This window comes from Rhipicephalus microplus, unplaced genomic scaffold (assembly GCF_043290135.1).
Source record: "Rhipicephalus microplus isolate Deutch F79 unplaced genomic scaffold, USDA_Rmic scaffold_17, whole genome shotgun sequence".
NCBI lineage: Eukaryota > Metazoa > Arthropoda > Arachnida > Ixodida > Ixodidae > Rhipicephalus > Rhipicephalus microplus.
Genome location: NW_027464590.1, coordinates 2722892 through 2746362, shown reverse-complemented (window position 1 = coordinate 2746362; position 23471 = coordinate 2722892). Strand labels below are relative to the sequence as shown.

The window sequence follows — 23471 nt, the reverse complement described above, 5'->3', positions numbered from 1 at the left end:
TATTTGACGCGGTGATTTTCTTGGATGTCCTAAAAAGAACGCTAAAGAAATAGTTCCCGCTGGACACACGGGAAAGAAAATATCTCGCCAATGAAAATGAGGATAGATTTTCGTACGACATCGTCATGCTACGTGCTCTGCAAAGTAATTGGAGGCAGCGCATGGCTATATGTCATGCTGATGTCGATGATCGACAAGCTCTTGAATACTTTTGAGAATCCATATTTTCATTTCTTGAATTAAAAAAATAGGATATACCCGATTGGGTGCCGTGCTTAGAATCACTATTGTACATAAAACAATTGTAGGAAGTTTGCATTGTAGAAAACTGTTCAAGCATTGCAATAAAAAAGAAAACCAGTGGCTGTGCGGTAGAACAGTAGCTTGCCAAGCAAACGACCTGTATAAGCAAACGACTCATATCCCACTAAGACCCGCATTTTGAATGCAAAGTAGTATTTCTTAGCGAACTTCAGCGACTTAGAGCGTATCTATCTATCTATCTATCTATCTATCTATCTATCTATCTATCTATCTATCTATCTATCTATCTATCTATCTATCTATCTATCTATCTATCTATCTATCTATCTATCTATAGTCTATTTGTCTCTCTGTCTATCTGTCTTTTTGTCTATCTATCTATCTATCTATCTATTCATCCATCCATCTATCTATCTATCTATCTATCGATCTATCTATCTATCCATCTATCTAGCCGCCAATGACATTTAGCTCTCCTGGGCATTTCGATAACGGTATCAATACCAAACTTGGTATGGCATAACATGACTGTATGAAGAACATATCTGAGTAGTCATAAGAGGAATATCATGATATTATGTCATGAATGCCATGATTTACATTTTATGGTCTTGATGCTCTTGCGATGGTTTCGTTCACATGGCATGATGCAAAACTGGTATGGTATGGCATGATTGCATGGTGAACACAAGCGAGGGAACCTAACGCGATAATCATGATATGCGTGTCTTGTAACAACATCAATACAAGCCGCGCTCATGATCCGCTCACGGCCGTTTCACTAGCGACACATGTACCAAATTTGGTCTTACGGTAGGTGAAGGGATGAGAAAAGTATGTGACTGCCGCAAACGTGATAAACATGATATGCGTGTCATGTGACAACATGACTAGATGCTACGCTCATGATGCACTCGCGGCCGTTTCTCTAGCTTCACGTGTCCTAAACTTGGTATTACGAAATACGACAAGACGAAATAGGTAAATGACACAATCAAACATGACAATCAGGACATGCGTGTCATGTAACAACATGACTACATGCCACACTCATGACGTGATCACGGCCATTTCGCTAGCTTCGCATTCGCCAAATTCTGTATTACGTGACCTTAATGTATGACGGAGGTAACTGACTGGTGAAAACATGATAATCACGAGATGCCTGTCAGGAAGGGTAAGCTTAGCAGTTAAGCTTACCCTTCCTGAACTGACGAGCTCTGAAGTCGAAGGCATACACAGACTTCCACCAAAAACCGGCAAAGTTCCTGTTGTGCTTGTTCGTTTCGTGTCACGAGCAACACGTGACCAGTGGATGGCTAAGAAGGTCGAAATAAAAACTGCTAGCTCTAACGTGTATTTCCTTGACAATCTGATGCCACAGAACAAGAAATTTCTCTGGCTAATGAAGGCGAAGGCAGAGGAATACTATTATCAGTTCGCGTGGCAAAAATCCGGCAAATTGTTTGTGTGCAAGGTGCCCGGTGACCGAGCATTGCGCATAAACAGCGAAAGCGACCTAGATAAGACCTAGAAAAGATAAGACTCCACAAAGCAGACAATTTTTAGATGTAATCGAATCATTTTGGTGTAGGAACTTTATAAGTTTGCCTACTTGAATAACAGCAGAAAGTGAAACTATGCTAGACCTATGTATAACTAATTATGATAGAAACGACGTTAGTGCTGGTGTGCTAACAACTGATCTGAGCGATCACTTGTCCATATCCAGTTTTTTTTCCTGCAGCTAAGAAAGAAAACTATAGTGTTAACGATGCTCCTGTTCCATATCGCTCTTACAATATCAATGCCTTGTCAGCATTTCATGCTAGTATTGAGAGTATCGACTGGGAGATTGTCCACAGTGAGCAAAACCCTAATATATTGTTACGTACAATCCAAATGGTGTACGAATAACTGTTTATTGGGGCGAACTTGTGCCCGAAAAGTAGCGGTGTCTGTAACAGGCGATCAGCAAAAAGGGATCAATCTCCGAGAGAGAAAAACCCTCGAGTGGTGGTCCACTTCTTTTTCATCAAAATCCAGTGCTGAGGAAGCGCGCGCCGTCACGGCCTTTTCTTGTTTGATCATAAAGCCGCTGATCTCTTGGGGGGGCAATACTGCGTTCACCTTGCGTCATTATCCCTCCTCCGAAAACGCATCGTCCCGATGCGTAAAAACAGTGTTGCTGAGATGGTCTGAATGCGGGATTTCCAATGGAGAAATAGGTATTCCTCATAATCGGGTGTGTATAATTCGATGTTCATTGCCTGTCATAGTATGGCTTCATTCTGACTACATGCACGATTTGTGTGCTCCTTCGGCATCTTGATGAGCTCACTTGTCCTTCCGGTGACACCTCGTAGTTCAAGAAGCTGACGCGACGAAGGACTCGGTAAGGGCCGAAATAGCGGCGCATGAGCTTTTCGGAAAGGCCAGGCGTCCGCACAGGAGTCCAAATCCAAACTAGGTCGCCTGGTGCGTAGTCCACTCCTCTCCGACGAAGGTTGTAACGGTTTGCATCCATGCGTTGTTGTTGTTTTATGCGATGTCACGCCAACTGCCGTGCTTCTTCGGCTCGCTGAATGAATTCGCTGATGTCAGGCTTGTGCTCTGTATTGTCGCCTACAGGCAGCATTGCATCTAATGGTGTGGTAACTACTCGACCATAGACTAGCTGGAATGGCGTCACTTTAGTAGTCTGCTGCACAGCAGTATTGTAAGCGAAAGTGGCATACGGCAGTATCTTTTCCCACGCACGGTGCTCCAAGTCAACGTAAATGGACAACATATCGGTTAGAGTTCTGTTGAGTCGCTCGGTTAGCCCATTAGTTTGGGGGTGGTAAGCCGTTGTTTTCCTATGACTTGTGTGGGTAAGTTTCATAATGGACTGCGTCAGATTGGCTGTAAATGCAGTTCCTCGATCCGTGATAACCACCTTTGGGGCACCATGCCGTAGTACAATGTTAGTGACGAAAAATTCAGCTACTTCTATAGTCGTGCCCCTGGTGAGAGAGGCTGTCTCGGCATACCGGGTTAAGTAGTCTGTCGCCACTACTATCCATCGGTTGCCCATTGATGACGTGGGAAATGGACCAAGTAGATCCATTCCTACTTGTTTGAACGGAGACTCAGGTGGTTGAATTGGTTGGAGAAATCCTGCAGGTTTCAATGGAGGCGTTTTGCGTCTCTGGCAATCTCTACATGTCCTTACATAATGCTGTACAGCATCCAGTAATTTTGTCCAGTAGTATTTTGTGCGGATGCGAGCCAATGTTCTACTCACTGCGAGGTGTCCTGCTGCTGGGTCATCGTGGCAGGCTTCCAGGATTTCGGGTCGCAAGGCCGAAGGAACGACGAGTAGGAATTTCTCCTTGCTGTGCTCGAAGTTTCTTTTGTATAAAACGTTGTTTCTCATGAGGTACGAGGACAATCCCCGGACGAAAACTCGAGGAACACGCACGGGTTGCCCTTCCAGATGCTTGATCAGTTTAAGCAACTCCGCGTCAGATCGCTGATATTCAGTCATGTCTGCGGTGCTCACGGCCCCAAGAAACGGAAAGTCGTCTCCATCTTCCCCAGGTGCAGATTCCATTGGTGCGCGTGATAGGCAATCAGCATCGCTGTGCTTGCGACCCGACTTGTATACGACTGTTATGTCGTATTCTTGCAACCTGAGGCTCCGTCTAGCAAGTCGCCCAGAAGGGTCCTTTAGGCCTGCGAGCCAGCACAACGAGTGATGGTCGCTCACTGCTCGAAATGGTCTACCATATAAGTACGGTCGGAATTTCTGTATGGCCCATATTACCGCCAGACATTCTTTTTCCGTCGCTGAATAATTTATTTCAGCTCTCGAAAGAGTGCAACTAGCATATGCGACCACTCTTTCCTCTCCGTTTTGCTGCTGCACAAGGACGGCGCCTAGTCCCAAATTGCTTGCGTCCGTGTGAATCTCTGTTTCGGCTTCTTCGTGGAAATGTGCCAAGACAGGGTGGTGTAGAAGTCGCTATCGTAGCTCATTGAACGCCTCTTCTTGCTCGCTTGTCCAGGTGAAAGGCATGTCTTCTTTCGTCAGTCGGGTTAGAGGCTCCGCAATCTTCGAAAAATCTTTAACGAATCTTCTGTAATAGGCACAAAGTCCTAAGAATCGTCTCACAGCCCTTTTATCTGTCGGTCTAGGAAACTTTTCTACAGCTGCTGTCTTTTCGGGGTCAGGTCGAATGCCTTCAGAGCTAACCACATGACCGAGGAAAAGCAGTTCATGAAAACCAAAATGGCACTTTTGGGGTTTTATCGTCAGCCCTGCTGAACTAATCGCTTCGAGCACAGTACGTAGTCGTTCCACATGCTGATCGAAGGTGGCCGAAAAGATCACGACGTCATCGAGATAAACAAGGCAGGACTGCCATTTTAACCCGGACAGCACAGTATCCATCATCCGCCGAAATGTGGCGGGTGCGAAACACAGGCCAAATGGGAGTACCTTGAACTCGTATAACCCATCTGGGGTCACGAAAGCAGTTTTCTCGCGATCTCGTTCGTCCACCTCTATCTGCCAGTATCCGCTCTTGAGGTCTAGAGAGGAAAAGAATTTCGCGTCTCGTAGTCTGTCAAGGGTGTCATCGATCCTTGGAAGGGGATAGACATCCCGCTTTGTGACGACGTTCAATTTTCGGTAGTCAACGCAGAAGCGCAAGGTCTGGTCCTTTTTCTTTACCAGTACTACAGGTGAGGCCCATGGGCTGGCCGACGGTTGAATGACGTCGTCCCTGAGCATTTCTTCAACTTGGCCTCTGATGACTTCTCTCTCTTTTGGTGACACTCGGTACGGGTGCTGGCAAATAGGTCAAACAGATTGATCGACTATGATGCGGTGTTTGATGATAGATGTTCTTTGCACTTTCGATGACGTGGAAAAACATGAGGCGTACTCCCGTATAAGGCTCTCGATTTTTTGTTTCTGGTTCGGTGATAGGGCTGCTTCGATGTGGATAGATGCGAGTATGGAATCTATACCGTCAGGGTGCAGTGGTGCAGTCTCGGAAGAATTCAAATCCGTAATCGGAACGTAATCATGCAAGTGACCAACCACAGTTCCCTTCGCAAGGTGCTGCACCTCATTTCGGAAATTTGTCAGGAAGACACTCGTACACCCATCACGCAGTCGTACAATACCTCTTGCTGCACAGATCCCTTTCTCGAGTAATAGCCCAGTATTGCTTTCTGCCATTCCTTCATAGTCGTTGTACACATTGCTTTTTACGGTGACAACGATGATGGATCTTGCAGGTACTGTTACATCATCACCTGCAATCTGGAGCGCATCGAATCGTTTTTCACTCTCGAAAGTCGCGATGGCGTGTTTCGTCGAGAACGAGACGCACGTTTCCTCCAAGTTTATCACTGCGCCATTGGCCTGCAAAAAGTCTATTCCGATAATTATATCTCTTGAACACTCCGACAGGACAATGAAGCTGGCGACGTAGGTGAAGCCGCGTATCCCAACTCTAGAGGTACACATGCCTGCCGGATCGATAAGGTGTCCCCCGGCGGTTCGCACTTGTGGTCCTATCCAAGGGGTCAGCACTTTTTTCAGCGTTCTGGCAAGTCCCCTGCTCATGACGGAATAGTCTGCGCCTGTGTCTACTAAAGCATTCGTTTCGTAGCCGTCTATAATTACCGACAAATCAGAAGCGACGTTACCATTTCCGCACGTAGTCTCGTGTCCGTCATCACATTTTGAAATCGGCACTGGAGGTTGTTTTCTTGTGTCGGCAGCGGCCTTACCTCCCCAGGTCGCCGATTCTAGTTTTCCCGAAGCGGGCTTTGGGGAAGTCACCTCGGAGAGTTTGAAGATGGGCGCGGACTTGGTGACCGATACCTCAATGGCGCTGTCGAACGAGACTGATGCTGCTGCGAGGAGTGAGCCCCTTGACGCGTTGACAAGTACTCCTCGATTTCAAAAGGTCGCTCCCCATTCCGTGGACAGGCAGCGTTTACGGGAAAACCCCGAAGTCCAGCTCGGCGATATGCACACATCCGGTAAAGATGGCCAGCTTCGCCGCAGTGATAACAAAGCGGAATTCGATCAGGAGTGCGCCATATATCAGCTTTTCGGATCCTAGTCTCGGCTGGGGACGGCGTAAATCGAGGTTTCGGCAGATGCGTGCTTGCTGCGGCGAAATAAGGTCCAGGGGCGGCGAAAGGAGGTCCAGGGGCGACGAAATGAGGTACAGAGGTGTTTCTCAGTACCTCGGCGTACGAGACTGCGGGCTGCATCGGAACTGACGCTTGAACAGGCTGGGCTTGTGGCTGCTGCTCACGGACTGCCTGTCTCACCTCCTCCCGAACAACTTCCCCTAAAGACGAGACCATTGAGGGGTTGCCGTTTAGCTTCTGGAGCTCTTCTCGAACCACCGATCGAATGAGCTCTCGTAATACGTCGATGCCATTCCCGAAGACTGCTGACACCGCGTCTACGGATGCGACGTTAACATCTCGATTGTAGTGCCTCGCTCGCTGTTGCAGAGTCTTTTCAACCGCTGTCGCCTCGGTGCGAAATTCAGCGAAGTTCCGCGGGGGACATCGGAGCAAACCGGCAAAAATCTCCTGCTTCACCCCACGCATCAGGTGCCGAAGTTTCGTGTCCTCGCTCATATTTTGATCAGACCGGCGGAATAACCAGCACATGTCTTCCACATACATTGCGACGCTTTCATTGTTGCGCTGGTTTCTTGCCTGCAAGGCAGCTTCAGCTCTTTCCTTGCGGTCTGTACTCGGGTATGTGGCCAGTAGCTCCCGTCGGAAATCATCCCACGATTGAATGGTACCTTCATGGTTTTCAAACCACGTTCGTGCGCTGTCCTGCAATGCGAAATAAACTCGGCGGAGCTTCCGTTCTTCGGGCCATCCGTTGCAGTTGGCGACGCGCTCAAAACACTCCAGCCAATCCTCGGCATCTTCATGAGGATCGCCATGAAAAGGGTCCGGCGTCCATGGCTCATCGACAACGACGTGCGTGGCAGCGACTGGAGACGAAACAGCGTGTGCGGCAGCGGTTGGAGACGACATTTCGGTACTCTCACCGGAGGCAGCTGGAGACACTCTGGGCTCTAGTGGCAGGGGAAATTCCGGCGGCTCACCACGTAGACGAAGGCTGGAGCGCTGATGAACTGGCGTGAGCTCAGTTGGTTGGACTGCTCGTGGTTCCGGGCTGCTTCCTCGAAGTCCAACTGGGTTTGGGATCATTACCCCGCACCTCCACCAGAATTGTTACGTACAATCCAAATGGTGTACGAATAACTGTTTATTGGGGCGAACTTGTGCCCGAAAAGTAGCGGTGTCTGTAACAGGCGATCAGCAAAAAGGGATCAATCTCCGAGAGAGAAAAACCCTCGAGTGGTGGTCCACTTCTTTTTCATCAAAATCCCGTGCTGAGGAAGCGCGCGCCGTCACGGCCTTTTCTTGTTTGATCATAAAGCCGCTGATCTCTTGGGGGGGCGCACGAACTAGCGCGCGTAGTTTGAATACTGCGTTCACCTTGCGTCAATATTGTATGATCTGTTCCTGCAACATGTAAAGCGCTGTTATGATGCTGCCTTTCCACTACAATACTATAAAAAGCACGGAAAGTCTAGGAAACCATGGATTAACAGAGGTCTTTACAACAGAATCAGAGAACGAGATAAACTATATCATAACTTCATTAGGATAAGAGACATATCCCTACTGAAACGTTCCGTAAGATGCGGAGACCTCAAGTACGGAATTATTGGAATATGGAAGACGTATTATGCGGACTCCGCATAAGACGTATGATGCAGACTTCGCATAAGACGTATGATGCAGACTCCGCATAAGACGTATGATGCGGACTCCGCATCTTATGGAAAGACGTATCATGCGGAAATTACTGAAATGTGTGCATGGTACGTCTGAATCTAGTGCAAAGCAATATAATGTGCAAATTGAATAGACGTCCACATCTTGAGTACATGCAATACTGTGTACAAATCACAATATTTCCTAAATGTGCATGATGAGGGATTGAATCATGGGCATCTTTCTAATTGTCGTGATGCGGAAGCAAAATTACCTTTTAAATAAATTACATTACAAAACTACTAAATTAACATGCTAGCGATCATAAATGTCGGTTACATTTCAAAACATTAATGCAGTGTTCTATGCAAGACTTAAAGAACTTATAAAGTTAATAATATCAACAGAGAAGCATTAATATACACATCAGCCCTGCTACAATCAATATATTTTTTTATTTGTCTGTATGCTCCAGCTGTGAATAGTGACATTGCAGTTTGATCGTACACAAATGAGGTGACTGCACCGTAATTTCACGAGCTCCACCTAAGCCACAGGATGGTGGCCGGAACAATGTAACAGCAATTTTAGAACGAAATGTTTAAACATAAATAATAATCATAGCACTGTGAAAGTGTGGCGCTGTGTTTATCTCATGAATGCCTTGTGGAGATCGGCGAAATGCTGCTTGAGGCTCTGGCGTCACTGTAAATTTCGAAGGTCACTGCCATAGAACTTATGTGTCGTTCATAGGCACCTGGAAATGAAAATAATTGGCACAAATATTGTCAGAGACATGTTAGCACAATAGTTTACATGTACAAGAAATATAACACACAGAATGAAACCGAAAATATAAGGCACACAATCCTTCATGGTATGCATATGTGAATAATAGAAGGAATGAGTGTATAAATTAGTTCTGCCACATGAAAAATAAAAGCATGATTATCCCATTGTAAATAACTAGGTTGTCACGATTTTCAATGGTAGAGATAATCGATTATTATGTCCTTATGAAATTATGATTTAAATGCTTCCTGCACAGTAAAACTTTAGGAACTGCAAGTGAAAGCTCTCAATGTACATTTAATAGTGTGTGCATGTACATCTGCTGCAATTATACTATACAGTTTGTGCACAAAATTGGCATCTTGAACAATTTCGAAAGTTAACCTATGCAACTTATGAAGGTTAAAATCACCATGAAAGCAAGCAGGACCAGGCAGGTGCCATTAAAAATCTGTGGAAGCCAGATAACTATAACCGAACTGCACACATATAGGGGAGCAAGAGTAACAGAAATTTGGCTGCTGACCCGCATGTCGCGGTATCAAACCCCGGCTCCATTTCCGATGGAGGCAGAAATGCTGTAGGCACATGTGCTCAGATTTCGGTGTACGTTAAAGAACCCCAAGTGGTCGAAGTTTCCAGTGCCCTCCACTACGGCGTCTCTCATAACCATATAGTGGTTTTCGGACGTGAAACCCCACATATAAATCAAGAATAACAGAAATAAACTGCCAACAGAAAGTTTGGGTGCATGTGCTATCTGCAAGTGCTTACACCTTACTACATACAGCATGCTCATTCCATTTTAAATACCGATATTGAAAATAACTGCTCTATTAGAAATGTAAAAGGTAAGGTAGAACTGAACTGCTCTACAAAAAGTGACCCTATTATGACATCACGTTTTCTTACAACAAAATTGACTAAGACTGTGAAATATCAATATGCAAGGAAAAAATCTTCAAAAGAACAATCAAGTTTGAAGTCATCATTTTTAATATGGCTACTATGACTATAACCAAGAAATCGACCTCAACATGGCTAATGTTAGTTTTAAGGCCTATGTTCACAAGGCAATGAACTATACCACAAAAAGCACAGCGTCCAGGCAAAGCACCACACAAAAAAAAGAAAGCAGTCCTTTTTGTTATTACCTACAATGCCTTTAAAATGGTATTTTTACCTCTACTTTCCGCTTTTTATCTAAGTAACTGGTGTGAAACAAGTTAGCTGAAAATGCACCGTACCTCCAAAACCTGTTGGTTGAATCTGAATTTTTTAAAAATGGTGAAGTTTGCACTAAATTAGGCTCCACAAGCCTTGGAACAGCGAGACTACATGACTCTTAGGACTACTTTGGTTACTTGTGTTTTGTTTCTGGGCATAAACATAAAGACAAGGGCTTAACTGAATTGCTGCTAACAAACAAATGCTTTCGAAATTGCCCGAGCGTCAAAGGATGCTAAGCCATTTGTTGTTTTTCGCACTGGTCTATTCTACACCAAAACATACAAACCATACTGCCTGGCGACCTTCACAGATGTATAGTTTAAAAAAAGATGGTCATTTACTCTTCTGAAAATAGTTATTTGAAGGAATGTTCTGAAGAGAAAAAAGTAGTGGTCACGAGGGTACCTTCAGAATTTCGCAGAATGTCGTGCGGGTGTTATTTGTGAGAAAAATTTCAAAGTACCGCTTTTTCTTGCCATATCAAATTTTATCTACATATTAAGTAAAGATGCTTCTCAAAGTATTTGAAACCAAGTAACATCAGTGCAATTTTTCCGCTACATAGGCTTTGAAGAATTCAGCCAAACTGTTTATCGTTTGCATTTCTTGTATGGCAATGCTGCATTTTGTATGAATATTTGAGCCACAAATACTCACTGCACAGAAGTTATATTTCACGGAAAAAAATAGTGTTAGGTCCAGATTACAAATATCACTATATAATCGTTTTTGTCCACATTGAGATGCAATTTGAGCTGTGTGTTTGTCTAATTGAAAATTACTTTTATGTGTAAGTTGAAAGCAAATAAACAGTTCTTGCTACATGGCAAGTGTTATCATTACAATTTTTGTTTAAATGAGGAAAATGATTTTTGAAGTCTCCTATTGAAGGCCATGGGGAACTTTGGAACGGAAGCTGTCGTATATGAAATGCAGAAAACAGCCATCATAAGAAAACTTCAAAAATTCATTTCTACTTTTAGACAAAGTGTAATCATATAACTTGCCATATAAATAGAACTGCTTCCTTCCTTTTGATGTGGCAAAAAAATTGCACTAATATTACTGAGCTTCATGCACTACACACAATCACCTTTACTTAATACCTAGACCAAATTTGGTGTAGAAAAGGCAGTATTTTTGAAACACTTTTTACTTTTTACAAACAACACCCAGACGACATCCTGCGAAGTCGAGAAGGCACCAACGTGGCCTAATATTTTGTTCTCTGCGATATACTTTAGCATTTTGCTGTTTTCAGAAAAATACAGTAAACGAGCGCAATATTTTTTTTCAAAACACATTTAGGACTGTTGGCAAAATGGCTGGGATGTTTTATGTGTAATTGCTTCACTGCCAGCATTTATTCTTCCGAAGCTCAAGCTATCACCTCTCTGTTACTGCCTCCCTCACATACAATGCCTGCATAGGAAAGAAAAAAAGGCAAGTCCGACAAAGTTCACAAGGCAAGATATTTTCATGCTGGATAAATTCATTACCATAAACAGCAGCAAAATAACATTCATTTTGAGTAGTCCAAGACACAAGCTATATACCAGCATACTAAGAGCCGAGCACAAACTTTTCATTTGAACATGTGTGGAGATAGACAGGAAGCACTTATTGCACGACTGATCAGTCTGTAATTAACTAAATGAAGTACAATGCACTGTTCAATCCAACACCACATAGGCATCTTTGCTATAGCAAAGCCATGTGTGATTGATTTATGCACTAGATGGGACAATGCCAATGTAACAAAAAAGGTGAAAAAAGAAAACAAGGGAAAAAAAGAAGAAAAGGGGGGATGCAAAGTAGGAGCAGTGTAGCACTAGTTTTACTTTGCATTCCCCTTTTCTTTCTTCTTTTTTCTTCTTTTCTATCATTTATCTTTTTTTTTGCTTCCCTTACCCCCAACCTCCGACAGGAGAACACTTTGTATCAGCGCAACCTAACTTGAAAAGAAGCAAGGGCTGCACTCTTCTGCGTTATAGTTTTTTTTTTCAGACAAACATTTCCAACAGGCACACACGCCTACACCAAAAGATGATGTCATTACTGACCCCATTTAAACTAACACGCCAAGGATGACAAGGTGACTTCTAAAAAATAGGTCCTCCTATCGCAACATCGGCCAGCCTGTCTGAAGCACTTCTACTGTTCACCCTGATTACCCCACTAGATGTTTCCATCTGTCGACTCACATCTTCATTTTGGATAACGCTAAGACGAGCTTACATTGATGAATACGCACGAAAGTTTAGTTATGTATCATGTATCAGATTAAGCAACTCTGTTAAAAATTTATTGATAGCTTTCTTCCAGGCTTTTTATACTGTAGCCTGAAACTTCGTTATGTCTTCTACGCACATGAACCAGATTGACAACGTAATGCACAACATGCTTAAGAATACTGCGAGGAACAAGATAACTACAAAACGACCGGCCACCCAAAATTTTGACTGTACATGTTTATAAAATGTTCATGTACCCCAAACGAGGTGCTTATGATACAAGCCGAAAAAACCTACAAGTAGGGCCTTGGAGTCTTCTGGAAGTAGACGTGTTGCATTTTTTCTGTAGAGGGCTTTACACCCATAAGTGAGCAACAAAACTCCTGTATAATGAAGAATGTTCGCAGCTATCAGTTATAGAAAAACCTAATGCAGCTAATCTTCCCCGACACATGTGTACATTTAGAGAGGTGATGTAGCTTCTGTGATTGTGGCACTAACTCCAACAGGACCAATGCGAAAATTGGCACTACTTGGCTAGACAAATGTCCAAACATGCCTGCCCGACTCCCTCTAGCCATCCTGGCTGAATCTGACACATGATTTCTTAACTGCTGGCTGGACAAAAACAAAACCACTGAAGCACTCACAATACACAGCGTGAAGTTCCTCTGGAGTGGTCAACTTCGTCTTCTGCGATGAAAGAGCAGCACAGTGTACTGATAAGGCACTCCTCGCAATGGTTTTCAATGCCACACAGTGACCTTGCTGTTCCTGTCGAAGAGAGCTTCGGGAGCTTGGAGGGTGCTTGCTCTTTTCTGGGGGCTGCTGCCGCTCCTCGTTTTCGGCTCAAGGTCAACCTGCATAAAGTTGTAGACGAGGCTTTAAGAGTTGTATATAATGATATACAAATTTTCGCTGAACACACATTTTCTCGTAGCACACTGAGGAATTCCTTATAAAACTTAAGGCCTCGTATATGCAAACATTTACAATCGATCCGAAGATGCACTTGACTCTAAAGGAGCAAGTTTGTTATGTAGAACATATAAAGAAAGGTCATTCAGCACAACCACAACTACAGTTGCACACGAAAACGACATTTTACACGATCCTGTTTATTTACATGGTCTATTTTATTTTGTTTACACGGTACATTTTACACGGTCCTGTTTTACACGATCTGGTCTGCATGAACTCTTGAACCGGGCACCATATAGGTTGAAAGACACACACAGAGTTTGAGACAAACCTAGTTTCCCGTGGAGCATCCTCTTGCACTATAACAACACATCTCAATCTAGTTAGTTGGTCAGAACGAGGTGAAAACAGCTCGCACTTGAAAAGCATGGGCAGAAGGAATGACGCCTGCACCCTGTGCTTTCTGTATATTCTTGTTGAGGGTGCAGTTTTCACCTTATCCTTATGCAATTTCACATTTATAACATTGTTCGCTGCATAATCTTTGTGGCATTAAAGTGTGTGATACCGTCATGTGCATCCCATGTAATTTATAAAAATAGAATACAAGATAGCTTGATTCAAAAACAACAAAGTGCATCCAGCGCCATGTCCTGTAGCCATTCTTTAGGCAAGTGGCAGAATGATTTATTCTTCTAACCATATCTTACTTGTAACCACTACAAGAGCTAACTCGTACACTGGCACATTCTGTTTGCCTCTTCAGAATATAAGGTACCTTTTTTACACCTGAAAATCTTCAAGAATAGAAGTGTTGTATTTGTGAAGAAAGAAAAGTAGAAGGAAAAAAGATAACCTACGCTGTCCAGAGACCGAGCCTGCGAACTTCCAATAACATGTCCGATGCTCTATCAACTGAGCTACCATGGCGGCTATCCCTCTTCCATTTTGTACGGTATATATGTGCATTTATACATGGAAGAGTCAGTCAGCGCTGCCTGTTACCATTATGGCGAGTGTGGGACACCTTTTTTTGCCTACTGGCAATTACATTACGATTGCAATTACGTTACAATTACTTCCAATATCCCTATACTTCTTTGGCAGCATTATGCATCTGTCAGTTCTCAGAAAATCTGCTAGTCACAGGAGGTGGCAATGGTTCACCCTCCCACCTAAATGCATGTACTTGAACACATGCACAACTGATAAAAAAAAACAAGTCACACACCACTAAGATTACTAAGATTCACTGTTTCAGATTCATGAGTAAAGGAAAAAACTATAAATTTAAGGGTTTGTTGTCTTTGTTGAACACATTATAACGAGAACTAGCAGAAAATGATGCCAAACAAACTATAGGGGATGTTATCAAAAGTAACTTTAACAAAATTGTGAAAAGAAAAGTGAACAAAAACGTAACTTGGCAACGTTTTTTGACAATTGAATTGACATTACTTTTTATAACATCCCTTTATTTTACTGGGTAATGTTGTCGGGTAATTCCCATTATTAGAGTGGTGAGTAGGCTGACAAAGAAAGTACATGGCATTGATACTTCTTTTTAACACCTAAAAGTTTGAGGAACTTAAAAGACCGGAAGCTACTTGGAGTAGACCAGAAGATTTAATTGGAGCGAAAAAAAAAACGTACACACAATTTTACCAGGCTTTTTAACCTATTTTGAGACATAAAAGTATATGCTGCCAGTAATGTTAAGTACCATTACTTTTGTCACAATATTCACTGTAGCAGGTGTAGTTAGAGTGGTGATAGTGAAGGATTAATCAAGCACGCCACCGACTGCGTTCACATCAATGGTCGCGTATTTTAAAAATAAACCTGCTGTATAGTAAAAAAATTTTAGAGCATTTATGATTTTATCCAAATCAAGTTAAACCGACTGGGTAAGCAAACCATTTTCATAAAATCAAAAGGCATAAAGTGATTCATGTATTATAACTATGTGAACAATTTTAGCAATGCAGGGCAAAGTGACAACAGTTCTATTAAAAACCCCTCTCATTATAACATGCATGAAAAGCACCACACCAGAATATTTTATAGTGCATGTAATATCGAGACTACTAGACTGTCTATTGACCTTTTAGAAGAAGGGTATCTCCTTCACATTCAAGGGGCAACCACATAGCCTTTTCCTGAGCTTTTCTGTGAATATTTCTTGAATTTCAGATATCATTAGGATTAATTTACAGTGAACAGATTTTGCTTACGCATTGAAACCTAGTTCTGTATGTAACTGCAATAAAGGGTGCCAAACCACCTCCAATTAGTTTTTTAACATTTCAAGCAAATGTGTGCAACGACTTCAAAGTAGTGTCCTGATCAACAATGACAACTGCAGCAGCACAACTAGCTATGGGTGCCCAAAAAGTAGCTAGAAACAATGCCTTTACCTCTTTGAGCCTTTTGGAAGTGTTCAGCCCCTGAGTGCTCACCTTACAACATTTTTTTAAATACATGTTTGTGTGGCCATTGTTCTTGCTCCTTGCACAGTGAGGAGGAGCACATAGCAAGAAGAGACAAGAAAGAAGCATAGCGAAAAAAAGCGAAATAAGCGAGGACCTCTTTTGTATCGTCCAATGTGTGTAACTATACTATTGCGCCAACATATAGAAAAATTATCACGGCTATGTATCCATTGCAGAGTCATACACAGCTGCAACACAAAATTTCAACCCTGTGTTGGTTTAGGATCCCTTTATAGTGGCAAGCTAACGATATCTGCATTTGTTCGACACATATTAAGATGCAGTGAAATGTGATATGATAATCTCATTTAGAATGCACGTCATATGCCTTCATTGTATATGTGGCCACAAGTAACTCAGGTTGCAAAGCAATATGGCAGAGCCTAAACAGACGTCACCGACCACTCCAATCTGAACTTGCCTTTGCTACTTGCCCATTATCATTACAGCAAAAAATGAACAATTTAATCTGCTATAGTTATGTGCAAGCTTATGCTAAGGACCAAGTATGAAGGGTGTTTTGCCATTATTCAGATCAGTTATTTGTTCAAGAACACTTGCTGTCAAACAGAAATACGTTGCTGTCGAAGCATCAAGACTCAAATATAAAGCAGAGAAGTGTCTCTTTAAATGATTCATTGATTGATTTGTGAGGTTTAACGTCCCCAAACCACAATATGATTATGAGAGACGCCGTAGGGGAGGTCTCCGGAAATTTCTACCACCTGGGATTCTTTACCGTGCGCCCAAATCTGAGCACACGGGCCAAGTGTCTCTTCAAAAAAAAATACAGGCCACAAGGTGCAAGATAAGTATTTGATATACATGGGATGTAAAGCACGCACAAGAGGTGCTGCCATATTATACTTTTCCCTGTGTTGAAACCTGCTTGCTTTACTCCCCCAACACATCTGTAAAGATGCCATGAAAACACCACGCAGCTGATGCAGCATGGTTGAACACATGTCCAGGGATTCCACCATTCATATTGGCTAAGCAGCCCTACAGCCTCCACAGTCCTGCAACCATTTGTAAGACAAATATAGTTCTACCCAAAGTTCTCTGTTTACAGACACACATGCAAGACGCATAACCACTCTATAGGAAGTTTGCATGATAATGCGCTGGGTAGCAAAACGGATGTCAATATCAAGTAAGTATCCCGGCCTGCCGCTTCTTTCTTTCCGTTCTTAAAAATTAATCAATTCCTGGTTAATAAATGTTCCCCCAGTGTGAAGTGTGCTGGCAGTCCGGTGAAGAATTGCAATGCATTTCAAACACAATCCAATCCATGGCAAGTAAGCATGCAATAGCGTTTTGTCAGCTGTTCAAGAAAACAGCATGAAGTTTAGCTAAAACCCATGTTTTTATAAACACCATTCAATTTGATATAAAAGTTGTGAGCATTATGTGAAAGAACACGAATTCATGTTTAATCAATGATTACTTTTAATGTACTGATATGAATGCAACTAACTGATTATAAAACGATAATTTTTGCTTGAGCATTTCGAGTTATGAACACTATCGCACTTGCCACCTGCATCTTGTCCGAAACAGCGGCAAGCTAGGCTAGTTTTTGTAGGTGAGCAGTAATGAACAGTGCAAAGTAACAACGAGAAACACCAGTAAAAACAGTATAGGGCAAGCATAGACTGCCAACTGTATAATTTATTGCACAAAAGTTCGCCTGAATATAAGTCAGACAACTCGTGTAAATGAAGGTCCAGTTGGAAATGAACAAGTTACAAAATCAACAATGCCTGCTTTCTCTAACAGGACCCTCATTCACATGAAGTATGTAGCAATCGGCTCCCACCGAGGTGCGTCACAGCATGATGTCACTGGCGGACGTAAAAGGTGTGGCTGGAAAAACACTCCCACTGGTGGCTCAGCCAGGTACAGACGTGCGGTGTTTGGGGCAAGTTTTAATTTTTCAAAGCTTACACTTGATGTTACAATGTCGACACTAGCTGTAGTATGTGTCAGCAAATATCTAGCTGTGTGGTAAAATATTTGCCACGCTGTCTGTTTATCTTGAAGAAGTGAACACACGTGGTGACCTGTGTGAGGAACAGCGGCACAGTCTTCAAAAATGTGCACCGTTGATTGCGGCATGTAGAGTGTATTGAAAGGTATTGAGAATATCGGTTCAACTGAGAATATTGTATATGGTGTGTGCAGTGTCAATAACAATGTGTCTTGTTTGCGAAGATGTTAGCACTCGTGGCAGGAACCGGTCGTTGAAAAAAACTTGATTGGACATTTTAGTCAAGGTAAATATGCACTTGACGCGACCATCTCCGAGTGGGTACAGCTCAGTGTTTGCGCTGTCTGCAGAAAAAAATGGCATGGTCACCGGGCTGGAAGATACTATTTGCTGAAGCTGCATGTATGAATCGCCCCGACGAGTACGCAAGCTCAATAAAGGTATAACTCGTTTTATCGAAGGCCTCATATTTCTTCATGTAATAAGCAGAGATTCTTGTTTCACATATACTCAGTACCTTTACCGCTCGATATTCATGAAGTTACAATGCAAACAACAAGTTTGTGTGTTAGGTCCTAAGGGAGCAATGTAATTATGCAAATAAGTTGTAGGTGTCAGATGCAGAGATGTAACTGCACAAAAAATTACGTATATATTAGGCTACAGGTTTAGAATCGCATACATATCAGTGGTCTATCAGGAACGTCACAAACAACTTCCTTGCCAACCAGCCCTTGCACAGAGGGAGGGAATGGCTGGCATGGTGCTCGAAGTGACGTCACACTATTTGCAAACATAGAGAGGTTTTTTACTAAGGCAACATTTTGCACAATATATTTTTTAGATGCAAGACTGTACTCATCCATATTGATCATACTGATGTCTTTTGTTGTTACTTTGTGCTGTGAGTTACTAGGCATTTAGTCACCATGATGTTTAAAAGCTGATTTCAGTGTTCTCTCTCATATTGCTGACAACTGTGTTGTTGCATAAATTGGGCAAAAAAGCAACACAAAGGCTGTCACAATAAATACACCAACATGACTATTCTCCTGCAAACAAAAGCCGGCACTGGTCCTGTCAATACCCGTCTTCCTTCTCTCTTTGCCTTGTTTGTGCAGAAACAGCCAAACACCTGATGAGTTAGATCAGAAATATTAACGCATCAAAACTATAAGTGCTTGCATCAGCAACTACACAACAGCGTGATAACCGCACCCCTGCCACACAGCAACGAAACATATTTTGAACATGCTGGCAGTGTATTATTTTATAAAAAGCAACTCTGGCAGATTACAAAATCTCACATTGTGCATGCAAGTTTTCTTCAAAGTCAGGCGTACAATGTAGGTGCTGGCCGGTACATTATTAGTTACAAGCAAAGGCGACTTGCAGATACACATGCAGATTGCACGAACACCTCTCTCTCTCTACACTAGGCACACACAATATATCTTTCAACAAGCACACGCCACTGTTTAGGGGCATAATAGCGCTCTACCGTGAACGTATGCTAATCAACCCACTTAGGCAGTTGGCTAGGTGAATCGAGCCAAGTTACAAATTGTATCGCCCACGAACGTAAACAAAATGCTGCTTTGCATCAAATGGCACTGCAGGCTTCGTTAAAATCAACAACGTAGCAAGCGCCGTGTGCGTCTCGATCACCATACACATGCATGTTGCCGCAGTTGTCTCGAATTAGCTCAAGTAAGGCCGCGCCGATGCGCCATGGCTCTGCTGGCGTTAGCGTTGTCAAAGCGAATCGGCAACCGCACTCGCAAAAGCGGGTAAGGTTGCCGTTTCACGACGCCTCGTTCGAGTGCAGCAACACACACTTGCACTGAGTGGCATACTTGGTCTACATAAAAAAGTGTCCCCCTTACCTTTAGTTTCTTTGACACTGTCCTGAGCGGAGCGACCACAGGCGTCAGCCGTCATCTCGGAGTCCTTCGAGCGCCCGCCCAACCCGCCGAATCCTTGGACGACTCGCACTTGATCCGCACTCGAACAACCGCGGGAATAGGGCGCAATCTTAGCACATCACACGAACGAGGAACGGTGCTTCCTTGCGTAAATTTAACATTTCGTGCTCTCGTGTGTAGCAGCGCGAACACATGAGAGACGCAACCAAACGGCATGCCCACAGAAACAAAGAAGACAAACCACATGTGGCTTTAGCTGTGAATGGATTTGACTTGGATATCTGTGTGAGGAAAAAAAAACATCTGTCGCTGCTATAAACTGAAAAAAATGTATGTTATCTGGCAAAATAACTTTAAAAGTAATAAACGGTTATTCAAAAAACAAGTTTTAACTTAGGAATATTTTCGCAGGTCTTTGTTTTGTTTTTGTTCTAGCAGACGACAGCCTCCTACTGCTTCTACGACAGACGTAGGGCGGTTTCACGTTCGGTGCGTGTCGCCGACGCAAAGCTCTACAGTATTGATATCAGAGTTATCAATTCTCAATGAATCATAGGATGGCTACAAAGCAGTAACATTTTCACATAGTGCAGTACGCAATCTTTCAAGGTATGACATTTCGTTGCTCTGAAGCAAATCGAAGCAAGCCGGCCGGCGCAATCAGCTGATGTCGCCACTACGCGAGGCATGGCGTGCGCAATAGCGTCGCGCCCCGCGCTCGATTTGTCATCAAGCGATAGTGCTACTAAGGTGAATACAGCTAGATGCAGGGATTAATGGCGTATCACTCTAATTCTCTGTGGTGGCCGACTCAATCGCAAGAGAGCCCCCGGAAACAACCTTCAACTGCTCAAGCTTGTGTGTGGGTGTAAAAATACTTGTTTTCATCCGCGGCGGGGCAGCAATCTATAGTTGAAAGACATGCGAAAAGCATGTGACGTATCTACAATCCCAAAACATATGCACACAACAATAGATACAATCGCATATCGTACATAAATATGCCAACACATAGCGTGTGAAAAAGCAAATTTATATGCATAACTTAAACTTAGAAGCTAGCTTCAGCGCGAATAACTTAGCAAACTAACGCACTCAGTTCACGTACGCGAGCACCACTGAGCGGCGCAGGTTCGAGTTCCGCCAAGTTTAATTTTTTTTGTTTTTTTTTCAACGTTTTTATTGTACTGCTATCTTTTCTAATGCCTTAGGTTCTATAACAAAATAAAAGCAATATTGCGTTCAAGTACGTATGTGGGACTGTGTTTTCTGCGCAACAGTTATTAGTATTTTTATTTTCATTATTAATTTTTTTATTTATTTCATAACATAACAAAACTAAGGACTAAGGGGAACATTCGGTCTGCTTGATTGTGAAGGGACTCGAGAAGTGAGAAAACTCAAACCAAAAATTTTATTAGAGAAAAGACTGAGCATTTCACAGCCGGACCAGTTTCTTCAAGGGTAGGCGCTAGGTATGCGGGAGACTTGCTATATGACTCATCTCAAGCTGTGGCAGTTGAGGGAAGGCAATATCACCGAGAAGCAGTTCCAAAATATATTTTGGGTGATGTTTTTTGATTCCTCCAAAATAAGGGCTGCACAATTGTGATCGAGCCAAACGAAGAATTGCGGGCACGAAGTCATGAGACAGAAAATGAATAATGTAGATTTTTGAAAAATTGCCCTGAATAAAAGGAAGAGTTATGGAGTGCTACGTAGCTTGACTCGCAGTAGGAATTTTTTATATACATATAGATAGTTTAAAATGGACAATGTTGCACACACAGACATTGGTTAAATTTCTTTGCAGCACAGTTGAAGCATCTATGTAGAACTTAAGCATCAAGAGAAGCTCATGCGTCCTCACTTTATTGCGCTTTACATAGCTTGTATGCGTCCATGCAGCCATGATATGATATATTTTAAAGCACTTGTTTAACCTATAATCTTCTTATTCATTAAAGCTGGCCCATAAGTTGTGTCTTATGTAGCACTACAATTGAAGCGTAATCTGCATGGTGGTCTGAAACAATGCTTTTGATAATCTCAAAATGACCCAGCTCTATACACGACCATCCGTGCATCAATGATAAGCACCATTATGTGTTTGTACATATCAGTTGTGCTCTCATACCTAATTATTTTTCTGACCACTCCCTCTGTCCCTACCTCGTTTCTGTCGTGTAGCTGTGGCAAGTTGTGTATAGCTGTATTTATATTGTAGGAGCACATACTATCAATTAAAAATTATTTTTAGGCTACATGCAATTAGTTTTCATAGATTTTCATTTCTTTTGTCGGTGCTCAGGAGAGCTAAGCTCTTGGTTGATATTTTAAATTGACATTCTCTTTGCCAATGTTAATGAGAACAATTTTATTAATATTGACAAGTTCATTCACATTGAATTTAGTTCTCATTATTATTGTTTCTACCAAAAAACGAGCCCTTGAAGTTATGTTTTTTTGCTTGATTTGTTTTCGTGTGACAGCACGCAAGTAAAATGACAGTTATTGTCATTCCTTGTGAATGACACATTTTCTGTGTGACCGACTTTAGCACCTGGTCATCTGCAGAAGTTGTATTCATTCTCGAAAAGGGCGAACAGTGGTGACTGACAACACAGACTAGCCTGCGTTATTCTTTTGTACTATATATGTCACTGTGCATTCATTTATAACTTTATAGAGCTCGGATTTCCTGCTGAAAATGTGACAACTGTAGAGTTTCCACATTTTTGCAACAATCCACATGCCTTTCATACACTATTGCACATTTTCGTAAGCACCTTACAAAATCTGTATATTTCCGTAAGACCTTACATTCTGCATTTTCCTTATGAAAGCTTCTGTACACTCCATACACTTTCCTTATCCTTCCATCATGAACTCTCCGTATGCTCCATAGGTTTCCTTATCTTTCCTTATCCTTCCATATACTCCATAAAAAGCTTTCCATGTATGCCATACATTTTCCTTATCTTTCCGAATACTCCATAAAAAGCTTTCCGTATACGCCATACAATTTCCTTATCCTTCCTTATACTCCATAAGAAGCTTTCCGTAAATGCCATACAACTTCCGTATATTTCCATAAAACTCCATATTTTTTCCGTATGTAGCATAAGGAAATGTTACGGAGTCCATATATTTTCCGTTAGATTTCAGACGGGACGTTTCAGTAGGGATCTATATAACATGAATATAAAAAGTTTGCAACAAATTAAACTCCGATTTGAAGAGAGCCCGTATTCAGTATTATCAGGCTCGATTCGCAGAGGTCTCTTTCAATCCAAAGAAAGCATGGAACTCGGTACGTACACTCATAGGAAAAACAAGAGGTTTTCTTCCTTCAGCATTAACAATTGACGGTGTTGAGTTTAGAGAAGCTCGTCTGGTGGATAAATTTAATAATCATTTCTTAACCTCAGGTGTAGCAGCTCAGACAAGGGAAGCAGCAAACGACTGCCAGAAATACATTTCTTCTTTCTCTGCGAACTCTATTTTCTTGACTCCTTGAAGTCAATTAGAAATACTTACGTATCTGAAGTCTTTAAATAAAAATACTGCCGGTGGTTACGATGACATTAAGGTAGAACCAATTAAACAAGTCGCCGAATTACTGTGTGGCTCACTGCAGCATATCTGCAATCAAGCTTTTGCCACTGGTATTTTTCCTGATGGCATGAAGATAGCTAAGGTGGTAGTCATCCACAAAGGTGGCTCTCACGACGACTTAAATAACTACCGGCCTATTTCCGTGCTACCTTTATTTTCCAAAGTTTTAAAATATACATTAAAA

At 42.4% G+C, this 23471-nt stretch overlaps 1 long non-coding RNA gene across 1 annotated transcript; it reads right to left on the bottom strand.

The window, feature by feature from the left end:
• Positions 1-8521: 8521 nt before the first annotated feature.
• Positions 8522-13190, bottom strand: LOC142785042 (uncharacterized). Its single transcript, XR_012888832.1, has 2 exons — positions 12992-13190; positions 8522-8842 (listed from the first exon to the last, which is right to left on the bottom strand). It is a non-coding gene; the product is annotated as an uncharacterized LOC142785042 (long non-coding RNA).
• Between the last annotated feature and the right edge of the window lie 10281 nt (positions 13191-23471).